This window comes from Chiloscyllium punctatum, chromosome 19 (genome assembly GCF_047496795.1).
Source record: "Chiloscyllium punctatum isolate Juve2018m chromosome 19, sChiPun1.3, whole genome shotgun sequence".
In the NCBI taxonomy this organism is placed as follows: Eukaryota; Metazoa; Chordata; class Chondrichthyes; order Orectolobiformes; family Hemiscylliidae; genus Chiloscyllium; species Chiloscyllium punctatum.
The window spans coordinates 69,992,400-70,019,182 of NC_092757.1; the positions used below are offsets into that span (position 1 = coordinate 69,992,400).

Genomic DNA, 26,783 nt, shown 5'->3' on the forward strand with positions numbered 1-26,783 from the left:
GGGCCAAAGGGCCTGTTTCCACACTGTAAAGTAATCTAATCTTGCTTTCTATGTTCCCAGATTAGGATGATCTCTGAAAGATAGCAAAGGAACACATGAGTGTTACATTTCTTTGCAAGAACTTTTGCAATTCCCATAAAGGAGGCACCTTGGCCATAATCAAAGCAATTGTGGAAATGGAAGTTTGTGACTCTTCGTTCCTAGATGACTGATCAGTAATTCAGTGAAACCTAGAAGAGATGTGTCAATTAGTCCCTTTTAGTCAGAGCCCATAAAATTATGAAGTGTAGCGGAGTGCCAACTCCAGGATTTATAATCTATGAATAACATGGTACTAATAAGCAACAGAAAACTAGACTGTATGCATAATGTAAGGATTTTGCATATATACTATTATTCTGCCACTTTGCATCCTAATCTCCTGTAAATTAGTTCAAAAATTGACATCTGGAATCTGTTTAAACAGCGCATTTATACCAATGTCAGTCATGGTATAAATACCCAGTTTAAAAAAAACTTTGTCATTGCACAACAGTTAGTGCAGGAAAGCTCCAATAAAGGTTATTAAGTTTATCAGTTGGCAACTATATCAAATGCAGCCAGCATTTATTTATATAGGATCAATCCAGTAGCCATGTACTACAATTATATAAAGCCATCCTGAAAGGATTGACAAGTCTGAATGTGATATTGTAATTGTGTTGAGCTCCTGTCAGTGGAAACTGTCAAAACAAAAATGTTAATATACTTAAAATATACAGGGAATATAGCATATGTACTAATATAAGTTAACTCATGGTTTTTAGTTTTAGAAAATAAACGTTTCATGTACCTCATGTAAAATCTCTTTTAGGGAGAAAACTACATTCTGACTATTAATTGCTACAATTTTGAGACATGCATGGTAATTTTTTGAGTTCCTTTCCACTACCTTTAGAGGCAATCTCCCATCCAACTTTCGAGAATTATATGTACCAACTGATATATCACACTGCCTTGGCGCAAGTATAACAAGCACACAGTTCAGTTTAAACTCCACTCCAAAATGGTGCAATGGGTTAACAAATATCAGCAAAATGTTCGTATTGTCACCCTCTGAGGCGTGCAACTCTATACCCTCAGAGAAATTAAGAAAATGGTATTTGAGAATTCAAGAATAGGCAGGGTGCATTTTAGTACCCCATCGGAAAACAAAAATTTCACACTCTGTCCTTCCTGAACGCAACATTAAATCATCAAATTCCACTGTCTCGTCATCTGACATTGAGTGAAGAATGCATATTGGTGTCCTGCGTTGGAAAAATGGTTGAGTCACTGATAAATTTCAATGTGCCATCAAATAATACTGACATAGACATAGAATCCCGGCTATGTGGAAACACCAACAAATCCACATTTGATTCTCTGAACAGCATCCCACCCAATCCACCCCCTACCCTATACCTGTAACCCTGCATTTCCCAAGGCTAATCCACCTAATCTGCACATCCCTGGACTATTTAGCATAGCCAATCCATCTGATGTGCTCATCATTGGACTGAGAGGAAACTGGAGCTCCTGGAAGAAACTGACAGAGACAGGGGGAGAATGTGCATACTCCATACAGACAGTCACCAGAGACTGAAAGTGTATCTGTGGTCCTTGGTGTTGTGCGGCAGCAATACTAAACACTGAGCCACTGCACCGTCCACAATACTATTACCAAAAGAGGTGAAAAATCAATCTTCGTAAAAACGGCTGGTGATGAGAAAGTGCAGTTTACCCTAATTCCATCTTGTATGGTGAATGGCATAAACTGAAAGCTGATGGTCATCTTCAAATCTGATGGTTCTCCTCATTTCAAAGCATCAGCTGTGGTGTTCAGAATGTCAACACAGTAGCAAATCAAATATCCTGTTTTCTACATTCCCAAATTTGGGTGATCTATGAAAGCAGAAAAGGATTAACAAAGCAAAGGAAGAAACACATTACATATCTTTGAAAGAACTTTTACAATTACCATTTTCCAAAGAGAAATTTCAGAAAGGCATTGTGACCTAATAACAAAGATAGGATGGATGTTGGCATTCCTACGAAATGGCTAGTAGGAATGTGGCATTTGAGACGACAAGGACTACATAAATAGAAATGTTTATTCAGGTGGGACATGTTCAAATCCCACCTTATTGATCATGTAATTGGTGATGGGAAATCAACCAACATCAACATTTCAGTTGTTCCTGGCAGTTTTATGAATACTGTTAGATGAAGGAACATTCACCAAAGGCAGAAATATTTGACACCCTTACAAAAACCATTCTGCCAATAGGTCATAGAGATACTGAATGTACTTGATCCCAGTGCTGTCAAAAATCATTTCCAAAATGTCCTCAACTATCCTAGTGCCATTTACTCTTAGAATATTAGCACCCAAGTTATTGGTGTCACTGATGATGATGAAGTCAGTGAAGATACATGTGGCATTATGCAGCCATGTTATTTGAATTAAATGTTTGGTGATTGAGATGATAATCAGATGGATTTTGAAAGATTTAATGTGAAATGATATAGTTAATTTGTTATGGGATATACTCATTGTACATTATAACAATAAATTATATACATTGTGTACAAAGTAAATAAATGTTGGGGAATCATTGGATTCTTTAGTGTTGTTGGTTATTATGTTATCTATTGTAACAGCTTTTTTAATGGAATTTATTAAACACACATCAGTTCCTCAAAAGCATTACTCATATAAGTTGACTCTATGATTTTTGGTGTAAAATATTGGTCTCTCAAATTGGTGAATGGATGGTGGGGAGATGTTGTGAAATGATGATAATGCAGGGTATTTCCCATAGAAAACATTTGGTAATGTATTCTTTGATAATGAGTGGGTGTTGCTGGCTCTATCACCAATTTAGCCTATCCCTGATTGCCATTTAGAAAGTTGTGGAGAGCCAGGAGCAGTTGGGAATGCCTTTGATTAATTAAAAAGCTACAGGTGAGATAAATTGTAATTAGATTTCTTTGGGTGCTCTTGTGGCTCAGTGGTAGTGTCCCTACCCCTAAGCAAGAGGCCTGGGTTCAAATCCTGCCTACTACAGGGGCATGTAATAATAACTCTGAGCAGGTTGATGAGCAAAATAGGTAAAATGAAAGATTTGGTTAATAGATGAAAAACTAGCATGGGTGATTTGGTGGTGGAAAAAAGTAACATGGACTGTAGAGCTCCTTATTGGAATCTCTACACTGTTAAAGCAGGCCATTCAGCCCATCGAGTCCACTCCAACACTCAGAAGAGCATCTTCCTCAGACTTGACCCCCCTACCTTATCCCTGTAGCACATGGCAATCCATCTAACCTGCACAGAGAACATAGTACAGCACAGGAACGGACCCTTCGGCCCACAATGTTGTACCAAACATGACACCAAATGAAACCAATCTTTTCTGCCTTCTCTTGGACCATATCCCTCCATTCCTTGCATAGTCATGTGCTTATCTAAAAGTCCCTTAAATACCACTAATGTATCTGCCTCCAAAACTATCCCTGGCAGCATGTATCAGACTGCTACCACACTCTGTGTAATAAACAAACTTGTCTCTCACATCTTTCCCCCTCTCACCTGAAATGCATGCCCCCTAGTATTAGACATTTCAACTCTGGGAAAAAGATTCTGACTGTCAACTCTATGCAAATCATAATTTTACAGACTTCTATCAAGTCTCCCCTCAGGCCCTGCCGCTCCAGAGAAAACAGCCCAAGTTCTTCTAGCCTGTCCTTATAGCTCGTACCCTCTAATCCTGGTAAATCTCTTCTGCACTCTCTAAAGTTTCCACATCCTTCCAGTAATGTGGTGAACAGAATTGAATGCAATACTCTAAGTGTGGCCTAACCAAAGTCTTATAAAGCTGCAATATTACATCTTGACTCTTGTACTTAATTCCCTAACCAATAAAAGCAAGCATGGCTTATGCCTTCTTTACCACCCTAGGTACTTGCGTGGTCACTTTCAGGGAGGTATGGACTTGAAGTCCAAGATCCTTCTGTACATCAATGCTGTTCAGGGTCCTGCCAGTAACTGTGTACGTTTTCTTAAAATTTGATCTCCCAAAGTGCAGCAGCTCACACTTACCCTAATTAAACTCCATCTGCCATTTTCCTCCCATATCTGCAACTGATCTATATCCTACTGTATCCTTTGACAACTTTCTACACTATTCACAATTCCACTGATCTTTGTATTGTCTGCTAACTCGCACTGTGTGAGGAAACCAGAGCACCTGGAGGAAACCCACGCAGACATGGGGAGGAGAATATGCAAATTCCATACAGACAATCACCCAAAGAGTGCATTCAAAACCAAGTCTCTGGTGCTGTGAGGCAGCAAAGCTAACTATTGAGCCACCCTTGCAATTGGTCACCAATTGAAATACAAGGCTGCATGAGGCATGACTAGTGGATGAGTACAGAGAAGGATGGATTGATGAAATGTGTGCTGCCGGCTGTTTGCTGGCCCCATCCCACCCTTGGATCATTTTCTTGGACAGAATGGGCTCTGGAACAGCTGTTCTAATTCCAAAAAGTGCAAAGATCCAAAGCTCATTCACTGAGCCTGTGCCTCACTCTCCTCCCCTTTCTTGTGATCCAAATCAAACCAGCAGCAATGTAAAATTGGGTTTGCTGATTACTTCCGTCTCAATTTTTGACTAAAAGCAATTAAACAACATACCTGTATTTAAATGAGTTAATAAGATTGTAGTGTGATAAAATATTCCTCAACCGTTTAACCAAAGTGTCAGAGGTTGATCTCTCAATATGATTGTTCCAGTTTGTAATAGAAACTGGATATGATTTCCAGTAGCCAAATTAATGGACTTTATGCAGCCTTGCCTCCCACAGGAAATTCCTGCCATGGTAGAATCCTTCTGTGTAATTTAAATGCAATTCTGAGAATTTTTTCAATTTATTATGTTTAAATCTATTTTTGTATCTCTTTATTAATTGCTAAATTACTGGATTATATATGTAGGCAAATGTATTGGTACTGTTCTCACGTGAAGTCTTAACACCCAAACCAAATTCCAATATGGACACGTCTTGTGGAGGTTTTAAATTGTATTCCTCATCAGTTATTTCAGTCAAATAGCAAAGACTAATTTGGAAGAACATTGAATTCATAGGAGAATGTCAGACATAGTTTCCACTTTGAACTATTATCTCCTGCAGTTAGTTTCAATGTGAATATTTTCATTTGGAAGCAAGTACTAATGTCTATCCCCCAGGGATCCAATTCATAATTAATAAAAGTGCTTGAATGAATCAACTTGCATATCTTAGATCATTTGAATTACTTTTCAGTTGTTGTCACTCATTAAGTGATGGGTGGAACAGCCAAATTGCATTTGGAAAAGTTCTACAAACAGCAATTTTGAAAGCTACATTTGTATAATTGTGAAGAAATACACGTTTAAAGACTGAAAGCAGAGATCTCCTTTAGCTTCATTGCGACTTGATTATGTTTTTGATTATCCTTCCTTGCCACTTATTCTGAAATAATTGCAGGCCTGGGATATGGAACCAATAATGCTTCAAGTATTACTCCAAACTTGGCTGAATAACAGATTGACAGTGATGACAGGGTTAAATTAGGCTTCACCACATCTAGTTTAGGAAAGGAAAGAAAGAAGCACAGTTTACGGTGAGAGTGTGTGTGTGTGTGTGTGTGAGATATATTAAGAGTGCTTATAATACTCCAGTCTGGTCTTGCATGGGAGACAATGTGTGATTTGACACAGTCAAATATCAGAGGATGACCAAAGCAGACCTAAGCATTATCCAGCAGGAGGGGAAGCAATTCCATTTAACTTTACATAAATATGTATTTTATTCTGGTGCTACAGAGTCCCTCAGGTATACTGGAATGACAGTGGGTTAAAATAAGTATGTTTAGAATACACATGGCTTACATTTCCTCGAAGTTAGGAAGTGGAGGACTGATCCATTCAAATATTTAATGTGTTGTTATTTTATGGTTAAAATGAAGAAACTGTTTCCTCTGGAGGTATCAAACATGAGGCAATGTAGAATCATAGACTAACAGCATAGACAGCAACTATTTGATCTGGTGTGCGTATGCTGGCTCACTGAAAGAGCTTTTGTGTTTAGTGCCACATCCCTGTTTTTTGTTGGTGAGCTGTTGTATTCTTCAAATACCAGTCCACCATTCTTTATATTATTTATGAACTCCAGTACCACAATTTTTTTCAAGCAGTCAGCTGAGAGTTTTTAAAAAAATATTTTTGTCTTCTCCGTATTGTTTGCCAGTGATTTTTAAACTATGTCTTCAGGTCTTTAACCCACGCATCAGAGGACATAGTTTCTTCGGCCTCCTAGCAAAACCTCTCATCAGTTTTGCTAAGTCATCCAGAGATGGTTACAGCACAGAAGGGAGACATTCAACCTGTCTATTCTAAGAAGCCATTCACTTAATCCCACTTCTGTTCCTTTTCAGACATCCAAGTTCCTTTTGAAAGCCCCAATGCACGCTGCTACGTGACCTTGCCTGAGGAATTCAGATCTTAAGCGCCTACTGTGTGAATAAAATTTCTTCATGTCACAATTACTTCTTTTGTCAATCACCTTAAATCTATACCCTCTGGTTCTCAGTTATTCTGCCAAAGGGAACAGTTTCTCCTGAACTGCACTGTCCAGAACTTTCATGATTTTCAATACCTCTAGTAAAGCTTCTTTCCAACTTTCTTTTTCCAAGGAAAACAGTCCCAACATCACTAATTAATCTCCATTAATTCCTCATTAATTCCTCAAGTTCCTCATCCCTACAACAATTATCTGCACCTACCCTTTTGCTTTCACATCCATCAACAATGGGATGCAGTAACCCAACTGAGGCTGAAACAGCATTTCATACATAATGTCCTTGCTTTAGTATTCTCTGTCCCATATAATGCCTAGGATTCCATATTATTTGTAATCCATTTCCAAAACTCCTCCTGCCCCCCGCAATGATTTGTGTGCACATACCCCTACACCCAGGTCCTTTTGCTCCTGTGTCTTCTTGACAATTATACCCACTGCATTCTTCCTACTTCACATTTCTCTGCATTAAATTTAAACTGCTATTTCTCTACCTTTTCCTCAAACTGTCTATGTCCTTTGTGAATTTCGACACTATCCTCTTCACAGTTCATTGTGCTCCCAAGTTTGTATCATTCACAGATTTTAAAATTGTGACTTTTACACCAAGGTCTGGGTCATAGAATATGGAACATAGAATATTACAGTGTAGTACAGGCCCTTTGACCTCAACGTTGCACTGACCTCTGAAGCGAATCTGAAGCCCATCCAACCTACACTCTTCCATGTTCATCCATATGTCTGTGCAATGACCATTTAATTGCCTTTAAAGTTGGCGAGTCTACTACTGTAGCAAGCAGGCCGTTCCATGCCCCTACTACTCTCTGAATAAAGAAACCTATCTCTGGCATCAGTCCTATATCTATCAACCCTCAATTTAAAGCTATGTCCCCTCGTGCTAGCCATCACCATCCGAGGAAAAAGGCTATCACTGTCCACCCGATCTAACCCTCTGATTATCTTTTATGTCTCAATTAAGTCACCTCTCAACCTTCTTCTCTCCAACAAAAATAGCCTCAAGTCTCTCAGTCTTTCCTCATAAGACCTTCCCTCCTAGTAAATCTCTTCTGAACCCAAACCAAAGCTTCCATATCCTCCTTATAATGCAGTGACCAGACTGTATGCAATACTCCAAGTGCGGCCACACCAAACCTTTGTACAGTTGCAGCATGACCTCATGACTCTGAAACTCAATCCCTCCACCAATAAGAGCGAACACACCGTGTGCCTTCTTACCAACCCTCTCAACCTGGGTTGCAACTTTCAGGGATCTATGTAAGTAGATACCAAGATACCTCTGTTCGTTTACACTACCAAGACTCTTACCATTAGCCCAGTACTCTTTATTCCTGTTGCTCCTTCCAAAGTGAATCACCTCTCACTTTTCTGCATTAAACTCCATTTGCCACATCACAACCCAGCTCTGCAGCTTATCTATGACCCTGTGTAAACCACAACATCCTTCGGCACTATGCACAACTCAACCAACCTTAGTCTCATCCGCAAATTTACTAACCCATCCTTCTATGCCCCCATCCAGGTCATTTATAAAAATGACAAACAGCAGTGGCCCCAAAACAGATCCTTGCAGTACACTACTAGTAACCGAACTCCAGGATGAACATTTCCCATCAACTGCCACCTTCTTTCAGCTAGTTAATTTCTGATCCAAACCGCTAAATCACCCTCAATCCCATGCCTCCGTATTTTGTGCGATGGCTTACTGTAGGGAACCTTATCAAATGCCTTACTGAAATCCATATACACCACATCAACATCTTTAACCTCATCCTCCTGTTTGGTCACCTTCTCAAAGAACTCAATAAGGTTTGTGAGGCATGAGCTACCCTTCACAAAACTGTGTTGACTATCCCGAATCAATTTATTCCTTTCTAGATGATTATAAATCCTATCCCTTATAAACTTTTCCTATACTTTGCCAACAACCAAAGTAAGGCTCACTGGTCTTGTCTGGTCTCACTGGTCCAACATTGTCTCTACTCCCTTTCTTGAACAAGGGGACAACATTTGCTATCCTCCAGTCTTCTTTCACTATTCCTGTAGATAATGATGGCATGATGATCAAAGCCAAAGGCTCTGCAGTCTCCTCCATGGCTTCCCAGAGAATCCAAAGATATATCCCATCTGTCCCAGGGGACTTATCTATTTTCACACTTTCCAGAATTAATATATGTCAGGAATACTGACCTCTCTCCCTCTCACACACACACACACACACACATGCTGCACCTCTCCTCTTCCTTTTGATTGAGAGATATGTTAGTGATGATACTAGGGGTGCTCCCCTTCTTTCTTTTGAAATACTGCCATGGATCTTTCACATCACTTCTCCTCCTTGACTAATGGTAAAATGTCACATTAAATGTAGAACTGAGTTATTTAGGAATGAAATCATAAGCCACTTGTTCACATGAAGGGCAATGCAAATATGTGGTACTTGTTAAAAGGTTTGGATGCTGACATGGGACAGTTGGAGCTTTTAAGACTGAGAGAGTTAGTTTTTTTTTGTTAGGTGTGGTTAACAAGGGATGTACAGCAAACGTGAGGATTTTGAACTACATTGCTGACCATTTGGTGAGCTAATCGATGAAGAGAGCAGGGCTGAATGGCCTATTCATCTTCCTAATGTTACTATACAATTAAAAGTATGGCTAATATGTACTTCAATACTTTGGCAATGAATAGAGCTGCTCTGCAAAGCAGGATGTCTGTTGGCAGTAATATAATTATGTGGATTGAAGTGCTGAATTCAAGGAACTTGGTGTATCATTACTGACAATGTGCTATTTCCATGATAAAATTGGCCACACGAACATCTATTTAGTGCGGCAACAACTGCTTTGCAGGAGGGCAGTCCATATTCAATTACAGGAAGTTCAGCAGAATGAGGACTGCATTAACACAAGAGCTTACAGGGTCTGTGCCCTGAGATTATGGCTGAATTATTGCCAGCAGCCTTATGAGCACCCACTTAAGCAATCACTGGTCATTGATAAAGTTAATCTGTGCTGCATGCTGGAATTGAAGTATTGGGTTCCTTCTAGCTTGATGGGGGTGGTGATTTACAGATGGTGGTTTTACTCTTAAGTTTTATTTAAGTGTAAAGTATTAATGTCGTGAATAAACATTTCTATGAGCCTGTTTGCCCAAAGACAGGTCTGACCCTCATCCACCCCAGCCAGAACAGGAACTAAATCGCTTACTATTGGCACCAATCTGGTCCACACTGTCCATCCAAACATCTGATACCCTCCCCCCAACCCTCAGAGAGTTCAAGTCGCTGCAGCAACATGCATTTTATCGTGAACGTTGGAGCCCGGAGCTTCAAACAGTGAGAGGTTCTAATTTCAGTCCATCTTGTGACTGACCAGAAATCTTTCCTGCTCTTACTGTCTGCCATTTGTGTATGTTGGCAGAACTTGCAAACTTGATACTCAGTTTATTTGGTCACATTATGAATGTGTCTTCCTTGACCATCAACTCCTAGAGTGGAACTTAAAGTTATACATTTGTTATTGTTAATTTTGGAACTGAAGCTTCTGTTCTGTGTATGTGGAAACAAATCATCAGATCTTGGATCGAGTTCCTCACAGTTTTTCCAGCCAGTATTTTCCTGCGTCCCACAGGGGAGACGAGCATATTTTGTGACTCATTACTTGCAAGATGTCTTTTCAATTCATTCGAAGGAAAATGTCATTGTCCTAATAGGAGAGGCAGGACTGCCCTGGTGTTTGGTTTTGATTTGTGGTGGGATGTGGTGACATACAGCATAATTCTAATAATTCCCTACTCCTCCCCCACCCCACAGCTCCCCCACCCTTGCCCCCATGTCCACCAGGAAGTAGTGAGCAATTTGCATTCCTCCTTGCCAGATATTAACTTTATAGCAGGTGTAAAAAAAAATTAATGGCGTGTGACGACAGCTTCAGGATCCAATCGACATCTGGAAAACAGGGTTTTGGAAGCCGTGATGGAGAGTCAACTGTGGATCTGGAGTCTTATGTGGGTCAGACCAGGTAAGGATGGTAGATTTCCTTTTCTAAAGGAAATTAATGAACCAGATGTGTGACAACCAACAGGGTCACCAGTAGGCCTAGCTTTTTAATTCCAGACTTTTAATTGAATTCTGCCATGGTGGGTGTCAAACCCATTCCTCCAGAACATGTACCTGAGGTTTTGAATTACTAGTGCAGTAATGTTACCACTACAACACTGCCTACCCTGAAATTCTTATGACACAATATGTTCAGTCTGCATGTTTAACAATTGTGCCCACAAAAGAATGAACACTGTGTGTCTAATAACAGCACTTGGACTGCAGTAATTCGAGAGGGCAGCTCACCATCGCCTTCTCAAGGGCTGCTCGTGATTACCAATCAATGCTGGCCCAGCTAACAACACCCACACCTCACATCCCATGAATAAATTTTGAAAAAAATTAAATCTGCCCTTCGACTTATGTGCAGTAAGGAATAATCTTATGTACAATGTAAACTATCCCTGGTTAGCAATGCACCTGAGTACAACTGTCTACTTGTTTTTATTTGAAAATGCGAACCAAAGTCACTAAATTTCTAGCCCAGGATCCTGTTTCACCATCTCTGCAGTTTGAACTGATGTGGTCTGTTATTAACTCAAAATCACTAATTTTAATTCAGTGATATTTAGTTTCATTTAAATTTTTACATTTCAACATTCTTGTCGTTGTTGATTTTAAGATATATATTTGAAATTTGTTACAGCAACATCCACTTTGAATCGTTTGGGTAAACTTTAAATGCGTTTCTGCACAATCTGTTTGTTTGTCAATAATTGTGATACACGAATAAAATTGTCAACTTTAGAAAATGTGTGTACTTTCGATGGGCAAGACCAGGACAAGAAGTGTGCAATGTTAGGATGGTAAAGAATATATGTTGACTCAACCACTCCAAACCAAGGATTATATTAATTATAATAATCAACAGACTTGTAGTGTGAATTACATCTGTCTTTGGTGCCCTATAATGTGAATGTATCAACATTGCACAGATCTGCCATGTGAACACCATCACTTTAGTAGTAAATTACTAAGGATTGCCTGACTTAATCTCTAATAAGTAACACAGCTACTCTGCAAATGAGTGTGAATCCCCATTTGTGCTGTCCAAGCTTTGCTCCTGTCTTATGAATTTTAAATGTTTGGAGTGCAAGCAAGAGCTCTTAAACATTAAAGGAAAGAATTGCGTCAGTTAAGGCTTGAACAGATTAGAGGAACCACAGAAATCTTTTAAAAACTAGCTTCAGGCTCCAGTGGTTCTAATAGGTGCTGTTAACAACAATCAAACCTGTCATTGTTGTGCTTCAGAAATCATATTGGGACTTCAAATAACCTTTGTGTCACTGTGTAGAGAACTATTTTGTATTTATGCTGAACTATTTATGGGTAAAGCAGTATTATCTGCTTTTAACTAAGAAAAGTGGTCACATGCCTGTACCTGCTGCTTACCTGGAGGTGTAAATCAAGCATTATGTTGCTTTGGCAACCAATTTATAAGGTCCTATGATTAAATTAATTTGCTTTCACTGAAGCTTGCTCTTTAATGTTTCCAGAATTTTCCAATCATTAAGAGTATCATGAAGATTTCCAATGCTAATTGTCGCAATATCATGATTTTATTTGATGTACTTTGCATTTTGAAGTTCCCTAAGGAACTTCATTAAAACACACCTTTCCAAACAAGTATTGCAGTTCCTCTTAATTTTTTCCCATTTGGATTGACACACGCACATACTGCATTTATGTAGAACCTTTAAAATAGGAAAATGTATTAACATTCTTGGTGCATGATCTAGACAGAAATTGACATCAAGACAAAGAGGAGACATTAGGGTAGGTGACTAGAAGCTTGCCAAAATATTTTAGTTTTGAGAAGCATCTTAACAGAATGGGCAGGGAGAATTTTCAGATCGGGACTCACAAGCTTAGAGGCTGAACGGCTGAAGATGCAGCTGCCAAAATGGGCAGAGGAAGCAAAGATGTAAGTCGACAATCTTGGTGTTGTATAGGATGTCAGAAGCCTGGGCATGGTTATAAAGGATGCCAAGGGTGCAAATAGTCTATTTCAGCTCAAGAAAAGTAGGGAGATATTTGGATTCGATGGCTGAGGGGCATAGTTTCCAGTGGGTGCTGGTGGTGGTATTGTCTTCGGTCTTTCCAATGCTTAACTGTAGAAAGTTCCTGCACATCCAGTATAGGATGTTTAGCAAGCACCATTTCCAATCATAAAAGGATCGTGAACCAGTTTCAAGTGTTCTGCAAAAGAAGCAAATGCAAGGTGAGAAAAAAAATCTTCCTTCACACAGTAGGTTCAATCGAGGCTTTCAAGAGGACATTTGATGATTGAGGCAATTTGCATAATTACATGGATAATGCAGGAGATTGGCACTAAGTTACAATGCTCAGAGTGCCAGCGCAGACATGGTGGCCTAATGGCCCCCTTACTTTTCCATCGTCATGGTAAACTTTGTGATTCTGTGGTGAGATAGTGCTGAGTGTCATCAGTATATATATGAAATAGAATATTAAAGATACTATTTAAAAAGTGGATAGTGATGGGTTTTTTTAAGCAGAATTAATGATAACTTCACTTGTGTATTTGACCAAAGTTAAAGACAACCTCATAAGGTTATATGTTATGAATTTATTGCACAATAGATGTCAACATGAACCTAGATATATTATTTTCCCAGTCAGAATTGGCAGTGTATGCAACGGTTTTCCAGTAAACAGGCTTTATTGTTGCATGAAATGCTGCAAGGGAAAGTGATTTAATCATTGAAGTATTAACTACTGGATGGTGCTAGTGCTATCTGCTTTACTTAACTGACTGACTATTGCTTTTCTAAATGCAGCTGATCTGCACAGACAGTGGTTGTAACACTTGAAGTATACATGGGTAATAAGCATGCCACTTGTTTCTGTTCAGATTCTTTGATTTGCATTTTGAATCAAGCTACCATAAGAGTTTTAAGTGCTGTTACATCTGGGTAGAGGCTAATTGACTAATGACAATACTACATCAAAACTATAAATGGAAATTAGGATGAGGATGAACACAGAATTAGCAGAAATGTATGGGGTACATTAGACGATTGGCTTGCTGTGGAGATTTGGTTATGATCTGAGCTTCAATGTTGACAAACTGATAGTACAGAAATTTAGCATTGTAATTATCAGATAATGTGTAAATTAATTTTAATGCAAGCAATATTTATTCATTAATGATTAAACAATTTTTAAACCAAAATAATCATCACTTAAAGCATTGAATGAACTCTCAGTCATTCAGCTCACAACTTGTACCCAAAACAATTATCTGTTTTCATACAGGTCCTTTAATGTAGTGAAGTGATTAATTTACAGCAGTGTTATCAGACAGAAACTGATACGCTGTGAAGGAGAGGAATTTGGGCAGATGGCAAAAGTTTTAAACAGAGTTAGGATGGAAGAAACATCTACAAGCAAAGAAACCTACAGGATTTAGGGACTGTTGGCTTCGATGGATGCAAGCAAAATAATCAATAAGGGATGAAGGATGATGAAATTAACAAGAAACCAGACTTAGAGGAAGGCAGCATTCTTAGGATTTAGAGCTAGAAGAGATTACAGAGATAAGGAGGAAAGACATCTCAGTGGTTTGAACGCATGATAAGAATTTCAACATTAGGGTGAACTGGAAACCATTGTATGTTGATGAGTTTGGGTGTGTGGTTAATACGACCACGTGAATAGTAAAATGAAGGCTGACAAGCATTTCTCATTGTGACTGTTTCGAACATTTTAGCAGATCAATGTTCCAAAATCCAAATCATTTGATTACATGCTGCAGCATTCCCAAGCAAGCTGGTTAATAAACCAGTCAAACATTGCTATTGTTATGCTGTACCTAACCTTTGAGCTGGCTGAACAGCGACAGGACTGTGGCCACAGGAACCAATTTCAAGTAAATTTAAAAGGCATCTGGATGAGTACATGAATACGAAGGGTTTGGAGGAATATGGGCTAAATGCGGAAAGCAGGACTAGATCGGTTGAGGCTATCTGCATGGATGAGTTGAATAGAAGGGTCTGTTTCCATCCTGTAAAACTCTGACTAAAAGCATTTTCCACTACTAGGACCATTTCCAGTCCTAATGCACATTGCTTCACTAGTGTACAGTTCACCAATAAGCAGCTTGCTTCTGTGTTTTCCATCCAATTTGGGAAGGCTGGCAAGTGCAACAGACAGGGGTTTGACACAGTGTGGTCATGGCTAGGGAAGACTGGCAGCCTTAATATCTCACCATGGAGAGGGCTGCTCAGGGTGAAGTAACAGGAGCAGCAGGAACACAGTGGGTGTATCATCTTTACCAGCTATCACTGTATCAGTCTCCAGCCTGTTTTTGTTTTGCAGTTTTATATTTAAAACTCTTCAAATTGATCACAGCTTTGGCCTCAGTTACCTTCTCTAGGTTGGAGGGGCAACTGGCATAGCAATGGGCCTGTGCAGTGCTGGCAAAATTGCCTCAGGCTGGGAAAGTGCTCTTCACATATCTGCATCAGAACCCCAATTAAGGTTCCATTGGATTGCCAGCATCAGACCTTGCACACTCCTGGGAGATAACTCTATGAGGAGGTAGAATTAACTTGCAGGGCTGACCTAACACTTCAGTAGAACATTTCCTGGCCCCACTACGTCCATAAGTGTTTCTAATGGGTTGGGACTCGCCCCTGCCATCTATCTAAATTTTATCTCCCTTGCTGTAATTTCAGTTTTATTCATTTTTAAAATTTTATCATGTTTGAGTAATTTTATCATGTTTGAGTGTGTTTATCATTTGACAATATGGAGTCATCCTCTAGTTCAATAGCATAATGTGAAAGAATAATGGAAATGTCACTGACTAATATGTCTCATGGAAAACATTGAATTGAAACAATAAATTGAAAGAAAATATTACTTGCACTATTTGGAATGGCTTGATTCAAAGTCAGCTTGAGTGATTTGAAGATGTGTTATTTTTTTCATGTTACATGTAGAGTCATAGAATCATACAACATGGAAACAGATCCACCGTCCAACCAGTCCTCGCCAACCGTGTTCCCAAACTAAACTAGTCCTATTTGCCTGCGCTTAGCCCATATCCCTCCAAACCTTTCCTATTAATGAACTTGTCCAAATGTCTTTTAAACATAATGTAACTGTACATTATGCAATTTGTATAAGTAAAGTTTAATTCATTGAATTAATGAATGCAATTTGATTCATAGAATGACTGAGTGAAGGTTGATGCATTGACTGAAAGAATAAAGTTTGTTATTTTTAAACTAAATGTTTCAGTAGGTGTTTTAGCCAATCCTTGACCTGATTTACATCAGTGAGATTGAACTGTTTTGCTCTGAAATTGGGCTACCATCGAATGTTCCCTCACTTACAATATTGACTCACTTCAAATGTATTTCATTGGCTGCAAAGGTAAAGGTGCATTTTGAGATTGGGCCATGTGACAATTTTATTGTTAAAATGTAATTTCTAAATTAGTAAACTGAGTTGTAGAACATGCAGTAAATATCATGCACTATTCAACCTATGCAGTGGGAATTCCTTAAATTATTCTTTTTCTTTTTAAAAACAGTTTTTATCTCTCTTTATAGTCATAATGGCCATGCAGTTTTAATGATGGAGGAATAAATTTCCTGATTCATCTGATAAAACTTTGAAGATGGCATATTTTCTACGTATATTATGATTTTAGATTTCCACAATGGTTGAGATTTTTTAGTATGATGCACTTGCTATGACACTGTCTTTAGACTCTGGAACAGTTCCTATATATTGAAGGTATCTAATGTAACTCCACTATTTAAGAAGGAAAGTAGAGAGAAAATGGGATTATAGACCATTGAGTCTGACGTCAGGAGTGAGGAAGATGCTAGAGTCCATAATCAAGTAATTTGTAGCAGAGCACTTAGAAGACAGTGGTAGGATCAGATACAGTCAACATGGATTTGCAAAAAGGAAATCATGCTTGACAAATCTACTACAATTCTTTGATGAAGTAATTAGTAGAGTTGATTGGGAGAGCCAGTTGATGTGGTTTATTTGGACTTTCAGAAGGTTTTCAACAAAATCCCATTTAAAAAATTAATGCGGGATGTTAAAGCACAAGGGATCGGGGAAGCGTATTAAGATGGATAGAAAATTGGTTAGTAGACAGGAAACCAAGAGTAAGAATAAATAGGTCATTTTCTGAATGGCAGGCAGTGACTAGTGGGGCGTCGCAGGAATCAGTACTAGGACCCCATCAATAGACAATATCTGTGAACAATTTAGTTGAGTGAACTAAATAGAATATGTCAAAATGTGCAGGTGACACAAAACTGGGTAGAAAGGTAAGCTGTGAGGAGGATTCACAGACGTGATTTTGACAGATGAGGTATAGTGTGGATAACTGTGAGGTTATCCACTTTGGTTTCAAAAATAGAAAGACAGGTTGTTATTTGGCTGAAAATTGAGAGAGGGGAATGTTCAATGTGACCTAGGTACTTATCTTTATGCACCAGTTGCTGAAAGTACATGCACAGTTGAAGCAAGCAGTAAAGAAAACAAGCTGCATGTTGGCCTTTGTAGTGAGAGGATTCGAGTACAGGAGTAAGATGTCTTGCTGCAATTATTTTGTCCACTGGTGAGGCTACACCTAGAATATTGAGTGCAGGTTTAGTCTCCTTATAAAGTGCAGCAAAGGTTTACCAAATTGATTCCAGGGACGGAAGGGCTGAGGTATAAAGAACAATTGATTCAGTTGGGATTGTAGTCACTGGAGTTTAGAAAAGTGAGGAGGGGCCTCATAGAAACCTATAAAACTCTAAAAGGACTAGACAAGTTAGTTGCAGGAAGGATCTTTTTAATGGTGGTGGAGTCCAGAACATAGTTCTTATTGAATAGTGGAGCAGCCCTTGATAGGTTCAGTGGTCTACTTATGTTCCTATTTCGTATGTTCGTATTGAGAAGCATCATTTTTTAGAAATGAATAACGTTTGACTCCAAATTGCTATCGCTCATAAGATCATAAGGAGGGTGAGTAGGCTATCAAGTCTGCTCTGCCTTTGGGAAGGTCATGGTTGATATGATAATGAGCTTAATTGGTATTGCCTTCCGTTGTTTTGGAAATTCAAATGTACTACCGCCTCTGATTCTCCTTTTTTCCATCTTGCTTGTAATGTCCTCAGAGAACTTTAATGCGTTTATCAGACATTATCTCCCTTTCACAAAACCACATTGACTCTGCCTAATATATCATGATTTTCTAAATGTTAAGTGAACTACTAAGTTAAGCGTCCAATACCTCTTGTTATGCTCTGAACCTGGGTTCACAAGATAAATCTCCTCCACTTTTGTCTTTACTAAACAATAATTCAGACTGCCCCAAAATGTATATGTGTGTATGCATGCACTTCCACAATCAACACATTTTTGTTGAACTTTTTTAATGTCACAGTTTAATAAACAGCTATAATCTAATCACTTTTTATTGAGACTGCTATTATTATATTGGATAATTACATTTGACAGTCCTATGAGATGTTTGTTTTTGATTTCAAATACAACCTTGTTCAGGAACTCCACTGATAATTAAGCAAGTGAGCATGAAACATGTATACTATATATTATATTGGATTTCAAAATAGAGGCAGATGAATGTGGATGAACTCTGAGGGTTTTTATTTAACATGGTCAAAAAGTCAATTTGGAACAGTGACTTAAGTACATCAGTTCCAAGAAAGCATGTGTTTGCAATAGAGTGCCTGAGAGAAACCCTGTAGTATAGATAAAATATATATACCGTTGTGTTTATTGGCATACAGAGTAAGCACATGTAAGTAGAACTGTTTCTCTGAGCAGGAGAATCCAGTCTATTCAGGAAAGCCAGTTATCTCAGCAGAAGTGATTTCACTTCAGTGGAGCTTTCAAGCCAGCTGAATTTGGGTAGAAATATTCAAGTTGTTAGAACTGTAGAAGTTTAGCCCCGTAGAATTGTGGGAGATTCATGCAAGTGTACTCTGAAAGGAGTCCTAAAGTTGTCTATACAGTCCAAAGGAAAGGAACTTGAAAGCATCAGTAAAAATCTTTAAAAACTGAGATAGGACTGATAATTCTCTGGGATTGAGTTCCTATATTAGATGATGTTAGAAAACAGGTTGAACCTTTTGTTTTAATGTTTGAGTTAAGATCTACATGACTGACCTCTATATTGTGTAGATTTATTTTTATTTTTGCTCTTCAGTGTTTTGTTAAAGAACTTCTGCAGTTTCATGTGAATATCTTTCAGAGGTTAACCATCCTATGTTAACCAACCAGAAAAATGTGTGCAATCTATCAAGCCAGATTTCATTCTGTGAAATTACTTATACAGTCATAGAGATATATAGTGCAGAAACAAACCTTTTGGTCCAACTTGTCCATGCCGACCAGATATCCTAAATTAATCTAGTCCCATTTATTAGCATTTGGCCCATATCCCCACTTGTTCAGTAATACCATCAGTTGGGATAGTGAGAAAACTTACCTAGCGAGCTGTTGAATTCTATTATTCAGGAAGTTCTGGGTTTCAGTGCTGATAACTAATCTTGGCCAGATTTATACTGAAACCTCTACATGGTTCAAATCACAGGGCTTTTGAGAAAGAGCATGAGTGTGAATCTAGAGTAAACGTTTAATGTAATGATTGAGATTCCATGTTGTAATCTCATCAAGCATTTCAATATTAAACCAGTTAAGGTTCATTGACAGCTTATCACAGCGTTTCCTCACTGTTCAGGATAAATAAAATAGTTTCTACTGAATTCTGTTTCATGACACATTGTTGGAAATATAAATACAATGTACGAAGTTATTGAGAATAATTTAATAACACAGAACTATGAGATAACAATCTGCCATCTTTCTGTACACGCCACAGAAGTGAGCACAACATGTGTACACTGAAACTGTGCTGCTGCTCACTGTGCTGCTGTTAACACTCGACTTAGACACGGTTATAGACGGATCCCAGGGTTCAGAATCAGAGCCTAACAAGCACCCATGAACAGAAAATCAAGCATAGGACAGGGAGTGCAGCACTTTCTTTGAAAGGCAATGATGCCTGTTCAGCCCAAAACCAAGGGTTAATTCTCCAGCTCCCCATTTGCTGCATCCACTCCATGATACACAAGAGTTACCATGAGTTACAAGATTCTGAAGTCGGTCAGCAATGTGACCAAGGAGGAGATCTACATCATCCACTTCTATCTCCAGCTCACCATTCTGGGTCAGAAAGCTGTTGGAAAGATATCACATAGTTCAGGTTGCATTTGGTTCTGCCCAACATCCAAGCTGTGTTGTTGCCCCAGAAAGGCAAAATGAAACAATCAAAAGAAAAGGACAGGGAAGAGTGAATGTGTGATTAGAGATGCTGAAGCAGTAACTTGGGAGAGCCAGAATCTGTACTGAAATGACAACTCCTCTCAAATTCTGACTCCCATGCTAGTGCCTCCGTGTATTTTGAACCCTTTATCCCTACGCAGAATGGAAACAATGAGGATGGAAAGAGAGAAAAAGTGGCAAAGCTCTCAGAATGTTTTAGTGATTCTAATTTTCTTTATATTAAAGTTTATGTGATGTAGTGATGATGTTCACATTGCGCAAAGGTTTATTCTAAATAATTGAGAATTTGAATTTATATCCAGTTACTGATGTGAAGATTGTGTACTAAGATTTAAGTAGCATTTGCCATTTCCGTCTTTAATTGTATAATACTGAATAACTCGTCATGTGTTTTGCAAAGATCTGACTTATGGTAGCACATAGATCAGTTATGATGTATCCTGTGTGCTGAAGATCACGAGGAGAACTATTCAATAATCCCATTCATTTTGACTTCAGATGCAGTGATGTGATGCAATTACAGAATTAGCAGCTCCATAAGTCTTCACTGAGGGAAATTAAGACTCTTTGATTGGATTAGATTCCCTTTTGGCCATCTGGCCCACCAAGTCCACACCGACCCTCCGATGAGTAATCCACCCAGACCCATTGCCCTACATTTACCCCTGACTAATGCACCTAATACTGCAGGCAATTTAACATGGCCAATTCACCTGGTCTGCACATCTTTGGATTGTGGGAGGAAACCCATGCAGACACAGGGAGAATATGCAAACTCCACACAGATAGTAGCCCGAGGCAGGAATTGAACATGTGTCCCTGGCACTGTGAGGCAGCAGTACTAACCACTGAGCCACCATGCCACCCATTTTTTAAAAACAGTGAGGAAAGCCAGGGGCAGAGTTATTTAGTTTATTTGATTGTCTCCTTGTGCGGTCCATCCTTCTTTCTAGTACCTCAATACTCTGGAAATCCTCTTTCAGTCTTTCAAGACTTCTAACATCTAACTTTACTGATTTTATAATACTGCTGGATTAAATCTTGGCTTCTGTCCCACACTCTTCAATCTCAGAGATGTAGATCAAATGGTGACACTGATAGTTATCCATTTCTCATCATAAATATTCATTTTCCAGATTATAGTTTCAGAGTTTGGCAAATTTGAAAGCACTAGAATCAGGAGGGACAGTTTATTATTTAATGCACTTCTTTTAGAAGTGGGTGGAGAGGTTATATAAATAAAAGGAAATTAAATTTTTATTGCAGAACATAAACTAATCCTTGTTTTAAAAAAAAATTTGGTGAGATTAAACCTGAATTCTTATCAGTTACTTGATAAAATAATGGCACATGAAACAGAATAATACCTTCAGTAAATATTTTTATTGTGCAGGTGTTTGAGGAACTCTATACATATTCAGTGTATTTTATGCATTAGCTGTTTCCTCTCCAGAGCTGTTAAAGACTCTTGTTTGAAACATACCATAGTTAGAATTGGCAGGTTTTCAAATTTCAAGCATGCTATTGTCCATAATAATGGTGTAGTAGATTATTTTACAAAATAATCTCAGCAATCTCAGGTACAGAAAGGATCTGAAACATTGAGAAAAATGTAGTAGTACATTTCTTGAATTCCAACATGACTTTTCCGACATTTGACTTAATCAAAAATCCTAGGAAGCAGGTTGTCTGGTAACTCTGATCTTATTTATCACCCCTACATTTCAGATGCTGCCCTTATCTCTCCTCCAGAACCTGCATGTTATTGTTGTTATTAATCTCGTAGCCTTGTGAGGCATCAGTAAGTTGTTGAGTAGCTCAGAATGGTGCAGAGGTCATTAAGCCTTCAGGTTGCTGATAAGGACTCAGAGGTTACGATCAGTTCCAACTATGCATGTGCCTAGCTGCCCGTGTATGTGTCAGCATTCTAACTGTGGATTTAATTTAACTCTACAATTTTTATTAATACAAGAAAATGGGAGTAAATTAACCAAATAAATGAACTGGTCTTATTAAACAAACAGGGAGGAGAAAGTGAGGACTGCAGATGCAAACAAACAGTTGGGCAGTGGATTACATTGTGACATTGTATATCCCTGTTAGTTCCTAGCTTCGCTGTTAGATGGATATATTGTAAAGCCACAACAGTATGCAGAACTGCCTGTCACCGTTTTGAATTCTCATGTTTTCAAATATAACATTGTTTTTCTCAGCGCAAGATTACAATTTAGTTGAAGTTTCTAATGCAAAATTCAATTAGAGTTTAGGTGGAACAGAACACTTCTCCATATATTTGAAAGGACTTGCAGATTGGCAATTGTACAGTTTGGAGGAGAAAGTGAGGACTGCAGATGCTGGAGATCAGAGCTGAAAATGTGTTGCTGGAAAAGCGCAGCAGGTCAGGCAGCATCCAAGGAACAGGAGAATCGATGTTTCGGGCATGATTCCTGAAGAAGGGCTCATGCCCGAAACTTCGATTCTCCTGCTCCTTGAATGCTGTCCGACTTGCTGCGCTTTTCCAGTAACACATTTTCAGCTCAATTGTACAGTTTGTACAATTTGATGAAATAGATTGTATTAATACTTCAGCACATTTGTCAAATGAGGTATCAATCAAAAACATTGCAAAATTCACATTGGTGTTGGCGAATGACTTGAGGAAATTAAGCCAAATGTGTTTTCAGACTATTATGTATTTTTGCAATATTACAATGTTCTGTCCCCTGGTATTTGGTTTAGTTAATGGTCATAGGTCCAATATTTCTAATCAATAATCAAAAACATTGGATGGAATTTTCCAGTTTTCAGTTGAAGTATTTTGTTGAGTGAGATTCATGGAGTTGGTCCACTATGCTGAGGAGTGATATTTCTCATACACTTCTTCTGCCTCATTAATAATACAGCGAGGCTCTTGGGTGCCTTTCTTGAGGAACTGCGTGGCAGGAGAGCCAGACTTGCTCACCACTGCTGTGACCTTCGAGTGTTCATATTTAAGGACCAACTGCACATCACTTCAAATGCTGCAAGCTGAAAACTGGCCCACACATTCTGCTGTTCAAGGACCTGGCCCAGAATAAAGGAGAACTCTCTCCCAGCTTTATGGACAGGGGGCATTGGTGGGAGAGAGGAAGCTGGACCTATTTCCTGCAGACAGCCACATATGGCCTTGCTACCAGACCAAGCCAGGTCAATGCTATGTCCTGGGTGAAGCAGGACATCCAGCAGTGCAGGAGGAAGGCCAGAGATTTTCTGCACTCTGCAAGACTAAGTGCCACCATCTTGTCTCTGCTATATTGCACACTCACAGCGCCACCGCTAATGTTAACTTTGCCACTGCACACACATCTCATCAAGGCTCATGGACTACACCTCTCACTACAGCATGCATCATGTCCACTCAATAGCCCTCGTCCACGTCATCCTCCTACATGACTAACTCTTCTCTGCTCTCTGCACTTCCCATTCACTCAGTGAGGATATCTCATCACCACTCCTGCTCTGGAATCACCACTAAAGTTTTTTCATCTCCTTACACAATATTCAATCCTTCACTTTGTTTAAATTCAGGAAAAACCATCCCATTCACCAGACTGGTATCAGACAAACTTCTTGACCGACTCTGGTGATATCTCATACCTGACCATTGTCGCTTTTCACCCATTAAAAATCACTTCCTTTTGACGTTCACATATGGCCATTTGTTTGAAGCAAATGTAATGTGTTTGCTATGTAAGTGCTGGCACATGCTGCAGGGTGTGACATTAACATAACATGGTGCCACACAGCAACATGTTTTCCTCCCAGACTATTCAATGTTCCCCGTTACGGACTGCCAGCCTGTAAAGCAATGCAACACACAGAGGCTGGTAGCCTGTCACTGAAACCTGAAGACCCTGCGCTCGAAGAAAGCAATGTGAGCTACACAGAGACTAGGACCCCATCAGTTAGCACAGAAATCAGTGAGTGACAGCTAAAAAAGTAGCATGAAGTAAATAAAGGCTGGCAACATTTAAGTAAGTACAAAGAGAGTGACCATGAAGAAAGCAAGCTAAGAGTAGTACAAAGCACCCTGATCAGATGCATAAGATGTGCACATAACCCTGCGTGCAAAGCAACTTGGTAGAAGCATGCAACTTATAGCTGTCCCTGAGCACCAGAATAAAGTGTTCAAGGTGGAAGTGATGTGTGAGTTGGTCTAACAGTCAGATTGACGATGTGCTGAGGCTGGTGGTTTACTGGTGCTGACTTGAGTTATTGAAGCATTAAGGAAGTTGGTCACCATGGAGCACATTGCCCTGAAGAAGCAGTTAAATGATTGCAAGGACAAGTATTCCGTGAGCTGTAGTTGCCAGGTACCTGCTTTGATTGACACAATGAGAAAGAGAGGAGAATTGAAAGTGGTGTACAAGTAAGGTGAGTAGAGGTATGTAAATACATGGAAGTAAGTTAGTCACTGTCATTTGGAAGTTGCCATTTAAGGCTCAAGGGGACAATCACTAATATTTTCCTCAATGTTAAGATTCTAAATTCTTTTCGGTTTCTCGGTATTTCTCCATCTTTTTCACCATTGTTTACATCACACAGGGAAGGGAAAATTCTGCCCATAGTGTGACTACTGTTTACATCAGATTGAACCTCATGTAAGTTTTGTTTGACTGTGCTTTGTGTTATGATCCATCTTCACTTATTACTCTTTGCTCCACATCATGAAAAGTACAATGGAATATTTAGGATGTTTTTGTTGAGCTGAAAGTGTGTTGCTGGAAAAGCGCAGCAGGTCAGGCAGCATCCAAGGAGCAGGAGAATCGACGTTTCGGGCATAAGCCCTTCTTTTCCTGAAACGTCGATTCTCCTGCTCCTTAGATGCTGCCTGACCTGCTGCGCTTTTCCAGCAACACATTTCCAGCTCTGATCTCCAGCATCTGCAGTCCTCACTTTCTCCTCGATGTTATTGTTGAGGTCACTGTGTACTCAGCTTCAGATTCTGTAAAGGTTATTTAAGTAAAGCAAAACAACAAATGAAAAGGTGTTGAATTACAAGATGTGACATTAACATAACATGCGTGCTTTGCAATTCAGTCATTTTCAGGGAAATACCTTAACTGCTTAAAAATCAGTTACATTCTTCATGGGCCCATACTTATCTTAACATTTTCTGGTATAATTTGTGTATGTGCCAAAGTTTCTGGAGCAGAACTCAGCCCTTTAGTGCCCATCCAGTGCAGCTAGACCTTATACATATTGCCCTTTGTTCAATCTTCAAATAACAAAGGCATGCAACAAGCAACATAGTCAGTTTCTAGACTTTAGAGTGAACAGCCACTGTTCTATCCTCTTTGGAGACAAAGAGTATCACAAAAAATATCTATAATTCATGTGGCACAGTAGTTAGTGACCCTACCTCTGAGTCAGAGACCCTGGGTTCAAGTGCCACCTGGTCTTGAAGTATTATAACATCTCTGAACAGGTTGATACAGATAATATCTAGAATTTGTTAACATAGTTGCGTTTGCATGTATGACTACTCCAGTCCCTGGGAATGCAATTATATGTATTGTGGTTGGCCTTGAACTCCTGCAGTACTATGAGACATTTGCATTGCATATGAAAATCTGCCAAGTTGTGGATATCCCATATTATGCACATGCTAGATTGTGAGGTGCACTTTGAGGACCTCAATATCCTCATTAGATGCTAGTGGAGCAGCTAACTTAAGCCGGTTAATTGTTCCTACACCACCTCCATGCTGACAATAACTGAACTGATCAGCACTTTATCTCAAGCTGTATACAGTAATTGGTTTTTACTTTCTAAGTTACCCTAGTAGTATCTTATATACCTTGAATACAAGATGAAAATTTTGCTCATATCTCTTTTTAGCAATGTTTATTTCTGAAACACAGGGAAGGAAATCACTAGAAGAAGAATTGGATAGTTTTTTTTAAGATTTCTGTTCTGACCTGTCCAGTTGTATTTGCCCTGACATTTGCTTCCCCCGATGAACCATCACACAGAGGTGTGGAACCAGACAAATCTTCCCTGATTCAGTACTCGCCCCCTCTCATCAAACAATAACATCTGGTCTGGGCGTATGTAGTAAACTGAGATTTGATCTGAAGAATGCCCTAACTGCTAACTTCCACCCTTAGTGAATAAATAAACCAATTCTTTCAGCTCTAACTTACATATTCTAGAAAGTTTCCTGTTCTCATAATCATTTTGTTTTAAATTGAAATAGCATTCCTTTTAAAGTGGCTGAGATTTACTTACTTGAGCCTCTTAATGATGCAGATGAACTGCTTAATGTCAAGAGTCAGCTGTTACTTTCTTATTAATAACATGATGCTTGTTAATTCATTTTTCAAAACATTGATGCTGTATCACAGTGCAGTGCTGCTGTTTAAAGTTACTAGTTTTATTTCTCATGCGAAACACACTCTTGATGAAAACTAGCAATTAATTGTATTGCACAGCTGCTGCAAGGAAAGATTGTGGATTATTTTAAGGTTAGAGTCTAATCCACAGCAAGTGCTGTGAAATCCAATGCAATACTGTAATTAATTGAATACTTAAGCTTGATTGCTGCACAACTAGCATTCAACAGCTGAGCCTGTTCTACATGAATGGCTTTATTTTACAACATATGGGTGACTAGACTACACGAGGGAATAAATAT

General features: G+C 39.0%; 1 protein-coding gene across 1 annotated transcript in view; it reads left to right on the forward strand.

Moving 5' to 3' along the window:
- The window catches only part of tlcd2 (TLC domain containing 2), a 55,674-nt gene that overhangs the window by 23,530 nt on the left and 5,361 nt on the right, over positions 1-26,783 (forward strand). The window lies entirely within an intron of this gene.